The 14,300-nt window shown below is 43.7% G+C and overlaps 1 protein-coding gene and 1 non-coding gene across 5 annotated transcripts in view; one reads left to right on the top strand and one right to left on the bottom strand.

The window, feature by feature from the left end:
- CPQ (carboxypeptidase Q) overlaps positions 1-14,300 on the bottom strand; it is a 515,377-nt gene that overhangs the window by 466,754 nt on the left and 34,323 nt on the right. The window lies entirely within an intron of this gene.
- TRNAV-CAC lies at positions 6,891-6,963 on the top strand. The gene has a single exon. It is a non-coding gene; the product is annotated as a tRNA-Val (tRNA).

The following is a 14,300-nucleotide window of genomic DNA, read 5'->3' on the forward strand; positions in this document are numbered from 1 at the left end:
AAAAATGTCTGTGTTGCAACTTAAAGGAAGAGTAGGAGTTAGCCAAGTAAGGTGGGAAATCAAGATGTGGGGAAAAATAAATGTGCAAAGGGAAGTAACACCACTGCACATCTGACAACTGGAGGAGATCAGTGTGACCCACACAAGACAGAGCAACAAAACCCAAGCCTGGAGAGGAAGACAGGGGATGAATCAAAGAGGGAGGACTTTGAGTCACTTTAGAGAGCCTGAACTTTATCCTAAGGGTAATAGAATTCCTAAGGAGGATTTCCAACAGTGAAACTACAGAAGAGACTGGTGTTTTACAAAGTTCCCTCTGGAGATTGTACGGAGGCAGAAGGTAAGGAGGCCAGGAGACCAGTTAAAAGGCTGCGGTTTCAGTCTTGGGTGATTATCACCGGTACTAGTGATGGATGGGTTCTAAAAGAAGCAGAGGAAGGATTTTTGCTTCCAATAGGAGTCCAAGAGACTGGAGTTACTCACATAGGACTAACACTTCCATCATTCCCACAGAACCATAAAACTGAATGAGGGCAATGATTCTCAGACATTGAAAACATCTTTCAGTGCAAGACCATAATCTCTGAGAGAAAAAATCTCACAAGGTGACCCCAACTGCCCAGCTCTTTGCCTAGGAACAATTTATCAAAAGCAGCAAGGGGAGCTAGAATCCACACAGAGCACAGAAGGCTCTCTGAACTGGGAAAGCTGAGTTCCGAGTTTGAAGGGCTGGAATCTGCCAGGCAGGGCAATGGAGAGGAGCGAGTCAGACCACAAGGAGCCCGGGAAGTCACTGTGGGTGTCCCTGCAAGTCCTCCGCTGAGGGCTGAGACTACTGAGAGCTTCCCAGAGAGCAGCTGCTGGAGGGATGAAAAACAAACAGAAAAACCAGAGCCTGAGGCTTGGTGGAAATCCTGGTGTTCCGGCTAGCCAAAGAGGAAAAAACAACTCATCATCAGCTCGTGAAACCCCCTGGCACCCAGGAGAAAGACCAAAAAGGCTTCATTTCATGAATAGGGACCACACCCTAGAACCTGCATGCTCAAAAGGGTGAAACCTGATTCTGGGGAGAGAAGGAGAGTGAAAAATAGCTTAGATATTACACAGCTTATGAACAGATACATGGTTAACACTTCACAAGAGGCATAGGGAGGTGGGAACAGGGCCAAAAGATGAGGGGAGGAAGTGAAAATGTCTAAAATGTCTCCTTGGTGGGTAATCATTTTTAACATGTTGACAAATAATGCCCAAGAGTACAGACTACTCTAGACCTTACTAAGGAAAGTCTAAAACTAAGCCTAAACAAGATCTTCATAGGAAACTGAGTATTTATATGAGTCTCCGTAAGTTAGGCTTTGGGAACACCTAGAGCTTTCCATAGGACCATTCTAGCAAAGCATAACCCAAGCTTATCCAAGCTCAAGGTGATCAGATGTCTTCCTAAAAGAAATGCAAATACCTTCTAAAAAGAAAAAATACTCTTGAGAGGACAATAACAGATCACATAGTATCTAAAATGTATCACCTGCAATATCTAGCATGCAATCAAAAATTGCTAGATCTGCAAAGAAAAAGAAAAATGTGGTCCACAGTTAAGAAATCAGTAATCAATAGAAACTGACTCCAACATGGCCCAGGTGCTGAATTTATCGAAACTCTTAAATAATTATTATAGACATGTTCAAGAAAAATATAGATGCTCAGAGAATTTAAGAAAAAGTACTCTTAATTAATAAATAAGACTCTAAGCAGAGAAATGAAAACTATTAAAAAATTTAAATTCCAGGACTGAAAAGTAAAATTACTAAAATGAAGGAAGTGGAATATATGAGAAGTATTTTAAGAGCTATACATTCTAGGATCTCTAATGGTGGTAAACAGAGAGAACTCTGAAAATTTCTGCTCAGACAACTGTTGGGGGGTAGCACCATTTCTTGAGATAGTAACACCATAGGGAAAGTATATCAACATTGTTCCAAAAGCCAAAACCAGAGTGCTACTGTGTGGAGGCAATAAAGGACCAGCTGATAGGATGACAAAACAGTTAAAGGTATACAACACTGAGACTGATTTTGTTCCAAAGTATGGAGTACCCTTCATAGGAAACTAATGACAGAAGCTAAGATCTTCTCCAGAAGGGACAAGCTACCCACTCCAGTGTTCTTGGGCTTCCCTTGTGGCTCAGCTGGTAAAGAATCCTCTCGCAATGCGGGAGACCTGGGTTCGATTCCTGGGTTGGGAAGATCCCCCAGAGAAGGGAAAGGCTACCCACTCCAGTATTCTGGCCTGGAGAATTCCATGGACTGTATAGTCCATGGAGTCACAAAGAATCGGACACAACTGAGAGACTTTCACTTTCACCTTCAAATGAACCACAGATTCTATAGAAGCAGATAATACTGTATGGGATAGAAGATTGGACAAGGTATCCTTAGTCCAATAACCTTATACCTAGGTATAAGCTTCCTTTGAAAGTTAAATTTCTACTGTTTTCAAATCATTATGAGAACTCTGAACAGCACTGAATGAAAAACAGGCATAGGCTCAACAAATAAAAGATGAAAAAGATGTACAAGGCTTAGCCTGCCCTTTCACTAAATGGCTCCATATTTATCAAATGATGTGGTATCCAGAATAAAGTCCTCCTGAAGATGTCCAACTCTTAATCTCTAAACTTATGAATATGTTAGGTTACATGGAAATGGGGAATTGGGGTTGCTAACCATCTGACTTTAAAACAGGGAGACTAGGCTGGATTATCCAGGTGAATCCAGTGTAATCACAAGAGTCTTTAAAAGTGGAAGAATGAGACAGGAGAGTCAGAGGGAGATGTAACTATGGAAGAAAGGGACAGAGAAATGTAACACTGCATAAAAATGAAGGAAAGGGGCCATGAACCAAGGAATGTGGGCCACTGCTAAAAAACAGAAAAAGCAAGGAAATGGACTCTACCCTAGAGTCTCCAGAAGAGAAAGTGGCCTTGCAAGCACCTTGATTTTAGCTCACTGTGACCTTTGCCAGACTTCTAACTCACAGAACCATAAGAAAATAAAACCATGTGTTTAACCTACTAACTTTATAATAATGTTTCTAACTGCAGCAATAGGTAACCAATACAATGACCTAGAACTGTGTCATCTGATAGGAGCCACTATCCACATGTGATTATTTAAGTTAAAATGAAATAATAATTTAAATTCAGTTCCCTCAGTCATAATAGCCACATGGCCAGTGGCCACTGTATGGAACAGTACAGACAATCATGTCTGTTATCACAGAAATTCCTTCTGAACAGCACTGACCTCCTCAGTGTCTCTCTCAATCATGCTTTCAGGCCAGTAACTTTGTATGGGGCTATTTTTAAGGCCATAATCTTTTGTTTTGTTTCCTAGGTCAAAAGTAAAAACTATATATTTCCAGGAAAAAGATAAATAAAATGCCATAGACATAACTAAATCAGATAAGTTCCAGGCCTACTACAAAAAAAGGAAATGCCATTCTAGTTTTACAGAGTGAACTCATGGACTGTGAGAAACATGTTTTTGTTGAACTCAAAGGTTTTTATTATCGGTTTTCTCCTATATTTGTGGCTACTCCAGAAGGTTACAATTGTAAGAAATAGGCTAATTGAGTAGCAAGATCATTACTGCAATTTAAAATTTGCAATCACGCAAAAGGGATATAAGTAATGACTACTGAATAAAAAAAAAAAATCATTTCTTCCTCTATAAGTTTTCTGGGTTTTACTCACAGTCTTAATATAATGAAACCTGAAGATGCAAAGCAGGTTAGTGTCAATGAAAAAGGTCATGCTATTCAAAATTATACTACTGCTTACAAACCATAACTTCCCATCTTTAACATCAGGTTGTCATCTTAAATGTATGCCTTCAAATGTTTTTTTTTTTAAATTGATCTTCACTCATGTAGACAGAATTTCATATTCACCTTGATTTGAAATCAGTGAAGTTTATTTTGCTGAAAGTCTTTCACCAAAGCAGTCCCTGTTTCCCCAAGACTCTCTGCCCTGACACTCTCCACGCACTTACCCCAACCCTCCAAAGCTGAGCACCACTCTTCTCCAGTCACATGCAGGTCATGCTGATGCCTTTGCCCAAAGCTAACAAAATGCCCAGTCATCCAAGTCATCCTGGAGACGAGAAATATAACAGGCAGCAGAAAAGATAACAGGCAGAAGCTGAAAAACACATAGCTGGCTTAAAAGAACAGAGTCATTGGTTCAAAACTAGGGACTTAAGAAAAATTCCACAGATCAAGTAAGCATAAAATTCCACAGGTCAAGAACAAACAGTTTAAGTCTTGAGAAAAGAAAACTCAGGCAGCAAAGATCATGAATTAAAGCAGAGTCCAGGCATCAAGGGCCAGATCACTAGCTGACAGCAAGGTTTCAATATTACAGCTGTTGCTTCAGCCAAGAACCAGTCCCCAAAGGCGGGCATGAGAGGCTACGCCAGTACAGACACCCCCACACGAATGAGGAATAATGTGAGGGCGGGATGGACCACTGACCTTCATACACCGATATTATCATTATCAGTTCCATTATCAAAGAGAATACGGAAACCCCATTACCAAAAGTAAAAATTATATGAAATGAAATAATGCATTTCAGAATAAAAAATGGAGACAAGGGTCACTAACCATACAAAAATATTAAATCTTTGGTAAGAATAATGCCTGGAAAAGGTCAGTTTTCATTCCAATACCAAAGAAGCCCAATGCTGAAGAATATTCAAACTACCACACAATTGCCAACATCCACTGGATCATAGAAAAAGGAAGAGAGTTCCAGAGAAACATCTACTTCTGCTTTATTGACTATGTTAAAGCCTTCGACTGTGTGGATCTCAACAAACTGTGGACAATTCTTAAAGAGATGAGAATACCAGACCACCTTATCTGCCTCCTGAGAAACCTGTATGCAGGTCAAGAAGCAAAAATCAGAACTGAACATGGAACAACAGACTGGTTCAAAACTGGGAAAGGAGTGCGTCAAGACTATATATTGTCACCCTGTTTATTTAACTTATATCCAGAGTACATCATCTGAAATGTGGGCTAGATCAACCACAAGCTGGAATTAAGATTGCAGGGAGAAATATCAACAACTTCAGATATATGGATGATACCACTCTAATGGCAGAAAGTAAAGAGGAACTAAAGAGCCTCTTGATAAAGGTGAAAGAGCAGAGTAGAAAAGTTGACTTAAAACTCAACATTCAGAAAACTAAGATCATGGCATCTGGTCCCACCACATCATGACATATAGATTGGGAAACATCGGAAACAGTGAAAGACTATTTTCTCGGGTCCAAAATTCCTGCAGATGGTGACTGCAGCCATAAAATTAAAAGATGCTTGCTCCTTGGAAGAAAAGCTATGACCAACCTAGACAGCATATTAAAAAGCAGAGACATTACTTTGCCAACAAAGGCCCATCTAGTCAAAGCTATGGTTTTTCCAGTGGTCATGTATGGATGTGAGAGCTGGACTATAAAGAAGGCTGAGGGCCGAAGAACTGATGCCGTACAACTGTGGTGCTGGAGAAGACTCTTGAGAGTCCCTTGGACTGCTAGGAGATCAAACCAGTCAATCCTAAAGAAAATCAATCCCAAATATTCATTTGGAGGACTGATGCTGAAGTTCCAATACTAACTGAGTCATCAGGAAAGACCCTAATGCTGGGCAAGATTGAAGGCAGGAGAAGAAGGGGACAACAGAGGATGAGATGGTTGAATGGAATCACCGACTCGATGGACATGAGTTTGAGCAAGGTCCGGGAGATGGTGAAGGACAGGGAAGCCTGGCATGCTACAGTCCATGGAGTTACAAAGAATCGGACACGACTGAGCAACTGAACAACAAAAATAATGCCTATAATTGTGAAACATGTTCCTGGATTCTTCCAGCAAAGGAAAAAGAAGGATTCATAAAAAGTTAGGGGAAGTGGCAGAACACAATTAAGAAGGAGATGGACGAATTCCCTGTCAGTTAGGACTCCAGGCTTCCATGGCAGCAGGCATGGGTTTGATCCTTGGCGGGGGAACTAAGATCCCACAAGCAGCAGGACACAACCAAAAAAAAAAAAAAGCAATCAATGGAAAAGAGAAGAGAGGCCTGTTGGTGGATACCAAACTGTGATGCAGCAGCTTCTAGCAGCCACAGGTCTTGGGATAGGAACAAATCCATGCAAAGACATCATAGATGAAGAATTTGAACTCCTCTACCCCTAGAAATGGTCCCATATACTTCCTGATACCTGAAGGTCACCATTTCACAGTTTTAGACAAAATTCTTAAAATTGTCTACGGCCGCCACCCAGAGCAGCCTTGTGAGAAAAGCTCTGCTTTCGGTCCTCACTCATCTTTCCTAAGGAGAATCCTTATTCCCACTCAAACACAGACATCTGCTTTATGACAAACACAAACCTTGCCTACTAGTTTGTCGGTGTGCTGGATGCTAGGGTTTCAAGCATGGTTTTAAAAGACAAAGTCCCAGTTCTCAAGGACAATAGAAGGAATGGACAAGAAAATGAATAATTAGAATATAATAAATTACGTTGACTCGATGGACATGAGTTTGAGTAAACTCTGGGAGTTGGTGATGGACAGGGAGGCCTGGCATGCTGCGAATCATGGGGTCACAAAGAGTCGGACACGACTGAGCGACTGAACTGAAATTAAATTGAATTTCAGTAGAGAAATTAGGCTCAAGGTGGATGTAACTATCTTTGGGCAAATGACAACAAAACTGTCTATAGAGGCTATAGAAATTGATGTAAATATGATATTTTAGCTCCCTCCGCTTTTAAGACTCTTCCCTGTTCATACTTTTTATCAAGTCTTTGAAAGTTGAAGTTCCTTGGAACTTCCCTGGTGGTCAAGTGGCTAAGACTCTGAACTCACAATGCAGGGGGCCCCGGTTCGATCCCTGGTCAGGGAACTAGATCCCACATACCACAGCTAAAAGTTTGAATGTGTCAATTTAAGAACCCACATGGGGCAACTAAGAACTGGCTCAGCCAAATAAAATAAATAACCTTTTTTAAAGGTGAAGTTCCTTAAGACTAGTTAAATAAAGCTCTCTCTCTTTTTTTAAGTCTATACTCTCTCTCTAGCCATTCATCAATACCCTCTACTTCAAATATCATCTACAGTTTTTTGTTTGCTTGTTTATTTAGTCACTGAGTTGTGTCCAACTCTTGTGACCTCATGGACTGAAGTCCACCAGGCTTCTCTGTCCACGAAATTCTCTAATACTGGAGTGGGTTGCCACTTCCTTCTCTAGGGGATTGTCCCAACCCAGAAATCAAATTTATATCCCTGTGTTGCAGGCAGATTCTTTACCACTGAGCCACCAGAGTGTTTTTACTCCAATGTGTATAATCATCTCAGACCTCTTCTCTAAACCTAATAATATATATACACAACTGTCTATTTGACATCTCCAACTAGAGATGTTTTACAGGAACTTCAACTTCAAGATTTCCAAAACTGAATGCCTAATCTTCAAAACCACAAAAGGTCACACTCATTTGTCTCCCTCCAATCTATAGAGCAACAACATTGATTTCCTGTTTACGGTTCTTCAGTTGCTTCCCACTGCTTGTAGGATAAACTTTAAATCCCTTCACAGAGCCTGAAATCCCTGATGTCCTGCCCTCTCCTCCCTCTGTAGGCTCTTCTTATGCATTCTCCAACTCTTGAACTCTAGATATGTTGACTTAATCTCACACACTCCATCGTGCCAAGCTTCGTCCTGATTCCTCTGCCTGGAAAATACACCCTCCTTGTCCCCTTTGGTCAATTCTTACTTCTTCAGAGTTCAATTCAATCAGTATTTTCTTAAAGACATTCCTGATTCCTTGCACTAAGTCAAAATCTCAAAGAATATATTTCAGAACATTACCACAATTACAAATAAATAAGACCAAACGTTTATTAGTGTTAGTCACTCAGTTGCATCCAACTCTGAGACGCTATGGACTGTAGCCTGCCAGGCTCTTCTGTCCATGGGATTCTCCAGACAAGAATACTAGAATGGGTTGCCATTCCCTTCTCCAGGGGATCTTCCTGATCCAGGGATTGAATCCAGCTCTCCTGCATTGCAGGCAGACTCTTTACCATCTGAGCCATCATGTAGTACAGAAAAACATTTATTAAGTACCTACTATTAGACCAAACACTATTCTAGGTGATGAAGATTTAGTTAACAGAAAAGACAAGCAAGGTGTGCACTCTTTTGGAGTGATACACCTATGAAGGGAGACAGACAACAAACAAATAGACCCCACAAAGCATGATAATTTCAGATAATAACATGGGGACAATAAAACTCATGATGTGAGAGAGTGGCTGAGTTAGGAACAAGGCCAAAGGAGAAAGCACTGATCTATTGTTCACTGTCTGCTTTTCCTGGAGGAATGTAAACTTCAAAGGGCAGAGGCTTTGTCTTCTGCTATATTCCATGTGCCTGGACATAACAGATGCTCAATGAATATTTAAGGAATAAATTATGAAATATATTGCTTTCTAAATAGGGCTATTTTCCAATATGCCACAGAATAGCTGCAATCTCCAGGAAGTCACATTTTTATACTACAAATTACATCACCAAAATACTTGCTCAAAATCCTCATTGCATAGATAAATAAATGAAACAAAAACATTCACATCTATAGGTTCCCAGGCATTTATAAGGTTCTTCATGGACCAGAATGCCTTACATAATCTGCCTCTCCAGGCTGCTGATTCTTGAGCTCTGAACCCAACAAGAGTCAAACAGATGACAAGGCAGTGACTCTGGTGGCTGATAACCTCTCTGCTTACTAAAGCACTCTTAGTAAGTCAACACTGCGCTCTCACCCAAGATGGATGGACTAAGGGAAATAAACAATCTATATAGCAAACTGCACAATTCCATTCAGAAAATCCCAACAGCCAGTGCTTAACGAACAGTATATAATCAAATAGAAGGCAACTTAAAAGTTTTATGGCTTACTTAAAAGAAAGAAAATATTGATTCCCATGTCCATTCTCGTATTTCTTAAGATGTGGAATAATAAACTAGCTTATCTTGTGGATACGAAGCATTCACTTACTCATTTATTAACTCATTCATTCACTCAGCATTTACTGAGCATCAACCACTTCGGGTACTGTGTAAGACGCTGGGTATGGGATTTTACGATGTGAGGAAGCAAAGCCTGTGCAGCATGAGGGGCAGTGTTTGGCAAACTGACAACATGGCTTAGAAAGATGGCGTATGTCTGGCCAAACTTAGATGGCAAGGAGATATTTTCTATCACCTTTGCCAGAAAAATATATATAATCAAGTCTCATTATTCATGGTAGTTATATTCTATAAAGTCACCACAAGCACTGGACTATAGAATACTAAACTGAGGCTCCTAGGGAAATATAGGGTTAGGTTCCTTGTCCTCTGGTTACAAGGTTTTGGGCAACTTATCAATACCTAACTTTGTTTCCTGTGTGTTTCTTTTAAAGACACCATATACAGCACTTGCTGCTGCTGCTGCTGCTAAGTCGCTTCAGTCGTGTCCGACCCTGTGTGATCCCATAGACAGAAGCCCACCAGGCTCCCCCGTCCCTGGGATTCTCCAGGCAAGAACACTGGAGTGGGTTGCCATTTCCTTCTCCAATGCATGAAAGTGAAGTGAAAGGGAAGTCGCTCAGTCCTGTCCGACTCTTAGTGACCCCATGGACTGTAGCCTACCAGGCTCCTCCATCCATGGGATTTTCCAGGCAAGTGATACATTAACATCTAACCTATTGCCAATAGCACTATAACTCACGCCTGAACAAAGCGTATCTAACAAAGCTTATCTGTCCTTGCCCTTCATGTAAGGCACATCACAGCCTTCTTGTACTTGGAATGCTGGACAGCACTTCAGCACTACATTTGAGGGCCAGTTTATACACTGTAATCACCCCCAAAAAGCACAAAAATGTGAAGGAAAAAAAAAAGTGGCACAAAAGAGACCGCAAAAACGACACTTGTTTACCGTATGAGTGAAGAGAGAAGGGAAGGGAGGGAAAGGGGAGGAATCGACCCTTCGCAGGCAGAAGGAGTCTTCTTGTTAACTGGGCAGCCTTGCCCTCCCCCTGGCAACAAGGGCCTAGAGCCGCTCCATCAGTTTTCAGTGGGTCACAAGGAATCTAGGCTCCAGGCAAAGTAAAGACAGAGATGAGGAGCCAGGTGGGATGGCAGTGCCAAAGCCGGGGCCTTCTCAAAGCAAACCTCCCGCTGCTGCATGCTGAGCTGGGAGAAGAGGGGAGGAAGCCTGGGTCAGCGCCAGTGAGTACAAGGGAAGAGATACAGTGACCATCACCCGAACCAAAGTTCCTCGGACGGGGGAGAAGGAATCGGTCAGGAGCAAAGGCACTCAAGCCAGCCCCAAGTGGCAGGGCTTTGGCTGGCAGCATAAAAATCCTCTCTGCCAAGGTTGCCGAGGAACGCGCTCCCGAGGCTGAAAGCATGTCATTCAGAGTGTTTTCCCAGTGAAACGTGTGTGGCACATTTGGAGGCTGACAGAAGCCCTGCCTCGGGTCTCTTTGGAGCTTCCTCGTGTATCTGATCAGGACAAGAGACCCTTTTTTCATGGTTTTCATAGAATTAGATTCCAGTTAGATATGTTTAAACTTGCAAATCAAGCAGAAAAATGCTTTGAAACTGTTACTGCTTTCATTGAAAAAGAAAGTTTGGGATTTAGAAAACATCAACTACTTAGCAGATTTGACAGGTCTAACTGCGGCAATGACAGGTGACAGCTACACTGGCCATTAGTCCTTGACTTATCACATCTGTCTCGAGTTACAGTAATAATCACTCCCCCTTTCAAGGATCCATGCTGTAGCCAGCCCACTAGACACTTCCTAGAACTTGTTTCATTTAATCTTCCCTCAAATCCCTGGGAGGTTTTTGCTATAACCCATCCGCATTTCACAGTTAAGGAAACTGTACAGAAAGTAATTTGCCAGAAATCATGTGGAAAGTAAGTGGCTGAGCAAGGACTCAAACCCAAGTCAGCCTGAGTTTAATATCTGTATCCTTTCTACTCTATTGCCTATAACCGGGTAATTGTATGGTCTGCATTCAATGAAACACGAACTTGAAACGGTTTTATTTTTCCCCAGTCCTTCCTGTGAGTTGTGCTACAAAGCACCGTATACCTTCTCATCCCTTAGTAACATCTGGACAGACTCCAGAATTTTCGGATCATTTTCAGTTATTAGAAGAGTTTCAGTGCAGTTTTTAAGATACAAACCCGTTTATTTCCTGGACTCCCTGTTGCTCACCCAGTTTCAAGCTCCCCTCCTTCCATCTCCCAGGGGCAGCCCTGCTTCAGGGCAGGTCTGGACTTGGAGGGGCAGGGGCCCTGGTCTGCTCCTCTCCCCTCCTCACCCTCCAGATGGAGAGGGGGACCTGCTCAGCGCCCAGGGCACCTCCTCCCTTCCCCGCCTTCCAGGCTCCAGCCGGCCAGTGCTCTGGAGCAGAGAGAGTGAGATCTGTGAGGTGACAGGGCTCGAGATCTCAGGCCAGCTGCCGGCGAGAGGCGGGCGGTCATGCGCGTCTATCCGTGTGTCCACTCTGGCTGAGTCCGGTTCTCTCAGCCACTGGAGGTCATCATGGATTTGGCGGTTTTTACCCAGGAGGTGCGCGTGGTTTACCTGGGGAGACGCCCTGCTTCGTCTCCGTCTGTGACAGAGAATGCTCTCAGAGAGCTGGGCAGCGTGTCTCCATGTTGTCTCTGCCGTCAGTCCATGCCCCCCAGGATCTGCCCCAGCCCCTGACTAGATGTCACTTGATCATCCCAAAACTCAGGCCTCCCCGTCTGCATTCTCTGCTTCCTCTGCGGAGCCACAGGAACCATGGAAATCCCCTTCAGGGCCTTCCAGGTGGGGCGGGAGATCCCCTCTGCCTTCTTAGACACGTTCCCTGTGGTGCCTCCTTTATCATTTTGGCAGACTCCCGGACCAGGCAAGAAGCAGCCACCAGTTTCCAAATTCACATTCAGCCCTATACTCCAGAGAGCCATGTCAGTCTCTCTCCTTCCTTCCCCACGCTTAGCTCCACTCCATGCTAATGGCAGCCTCTGCTGCCCCATGTCATCCACCATCTAACGGCCAGCGAGAGAAGCCAGGCTCCCGGGACACCGCCAGGCTCTCATCCGGCAGCTCCCCTCCGCAGGCCGTGGAGGTCCGCAGGAAGGCCCCGTGGGGGAGGGAGGGAAACACTGCCACACTTGGACTTGTGGTCAGCATCTCACAACTGTGACAATGCCTTCTTTCTCCTCTCTAGCCCATGCTTTCTTCCATCAGCTGAGAAAGGATGGGGAAGGTATGAGGTGACAGTTCAGAATGAGAACAGGCTGGCCACCTCTTACTGAGTTCTGGGAGAAATGTCGGATGCAAATGTTATTTGCATCTCACTTTACAATAAGGGGTGCTTGATATATGGGCCTTTGTTATCAATTTCAAGTGACAGGAAAAGTGACATAGAATTCCACTCAATCCAATGCAACAGAAATTCTGCCCAATTGCCCCATAGCCACCAGGCCTTTTAAATTTTAACTGAACTTGGTGGAGTACAAATATGAAGCTGTGGTTATAGATTCTTTCAAAGGATGCTGAGAGTCTAGTGCCTCAATGAAAACTGTTTTTAAATGTTGCCCGTCTGTCAGTGGAGTCAAAAGAATGCCACTCAATTGAAACTGATGAAGAAACATGTCCCTACTCTCCATCGTTAAGTGGTGGTCCCAAATAAAAGCCAGCCATCAAAAAACCAAAAGTGCCACACCAAAGGCTTCCTCGGCCCTCATTTAACAGGGCTGACAAACTGGTGGCCAAGGGCCCAAAACTGCCAATGGGCATTTTGGTTTGAGTCACACAGCCTTATTTTTTTTTTTTAATTGGAAACAAGTGCCAGTTCATCCAGAGGTCTCACGTAAACTCCAGGTCGCCCAAGACGGGCAATGCCGGCCATGTACCCCACACAGTGACAGCTGCAGAGGCTGGGCAGCGGTCCCCTCTCCCCCGGAGCCTGGGCAGGAGCTCTCGAGTCCACGACCTGCCGCCTTCAGTCACTCGTGCCTTCCTGGCCCCCAGAGATGCTTGTTTATACGTCATGGCCTGCCTCTTCTGCCTGTTCCCTCTGCAAATGCTCTTTTTTTTTTTTAACTCAATTAATCTTGCATCAAAACTTTAGTAATCAAATAAATTCACCCCATATTTTCCCTTAGTCTCTTCCCTGGCTCCTATTCTCTACCAGAACCACAGCTCACAAAAATTAAACCCCTTCCATACAGTGGAGCCCAGAAGACCCTGACCCCGTACTTCACTGATTCTGGAGGTCAGGGCTCTGCTCTCCCTTCTCTGGAATTCTCACTAACAGAAGCACCCCCTGAAGGAGACACCCAGAGGCAGAATGTCCCTCTTCCTGTCAATTACACTTAGCCCTACTTGTCCAGATTCTGTCCACCTTGGCCAATTTCATGGGGCCGCTCACTCTTACATTTCTAGTCCCTGTCTCTAAGCTCTTTCCTTCCAATCTCCTACCTGGTGCTAAAGTCCTCTCTGCCTGGTAACAGAGTTATCTGACTGGACCACCTGCTTGGATTGCCACTCATTCTGTTCCTTCCGTTCATTACCAGTATGGCTCCATTTCCTCACCACCCCCCTCCTCCTAACTCTCTGCCACATGCCTCTCAACGCCCTCTATCCAGCCGCACGCCCACACTGCTGAGATGTGTTATTACACAGCAGGAACTCCAAATTGCCAAAAGGCTCTTCTCCTTGACCTCTCTCGGCTGTGGGATTTTGTAGGTCAAGTCATGCTTCTCAAAATTTTTTCCTACTTGAGCCCCAGTGACACCAACCTATCCTGGTTTTCCCATCTCTAGTGGCTCCCTCTCTGTATTTTTAACAGACTCCTCTCTCTGTCTCCTTCCTTCCCTCAGTCCACCCTTTTGAACCTATTAAGGCCAAGTCTCACAACAAAATGAATGGTGGCTCTCACCGTGAAGTACAGTAAAAAAAAAAAAAAAAAACCTCACAGGCTATGGAAGGCTCACCCTTTACTAAGAACTACAACTTTAGCACTTCCTTGGTGGTCCAGGGGTTAGGACTCCATGCTTCCACTGCAGGGGGTGTGGGCTTGATCCCTGGTGGAGGAACTAGGATCCCACAGGGCATAGAGAGGCAAAAAAAAAGGGAAAAATACAGCTTTATTCAGGACAGTCCTTATATTCATTCACACGC

This window comes from Cervus canadensis, chromosome 12 (genome assembly GCF_019320065.1).
Source record: "Cervus canadensis isolate Bull #8, Minnesota chromosome 12, ASM1932006v1, whole genome shotgun sequence".
Lineage (NCBI taxonomy): Eukaryota > Metazoa > Chordata > Mammalia > Artiodactyla > Cervidae > Cervus > Cervus canadensis.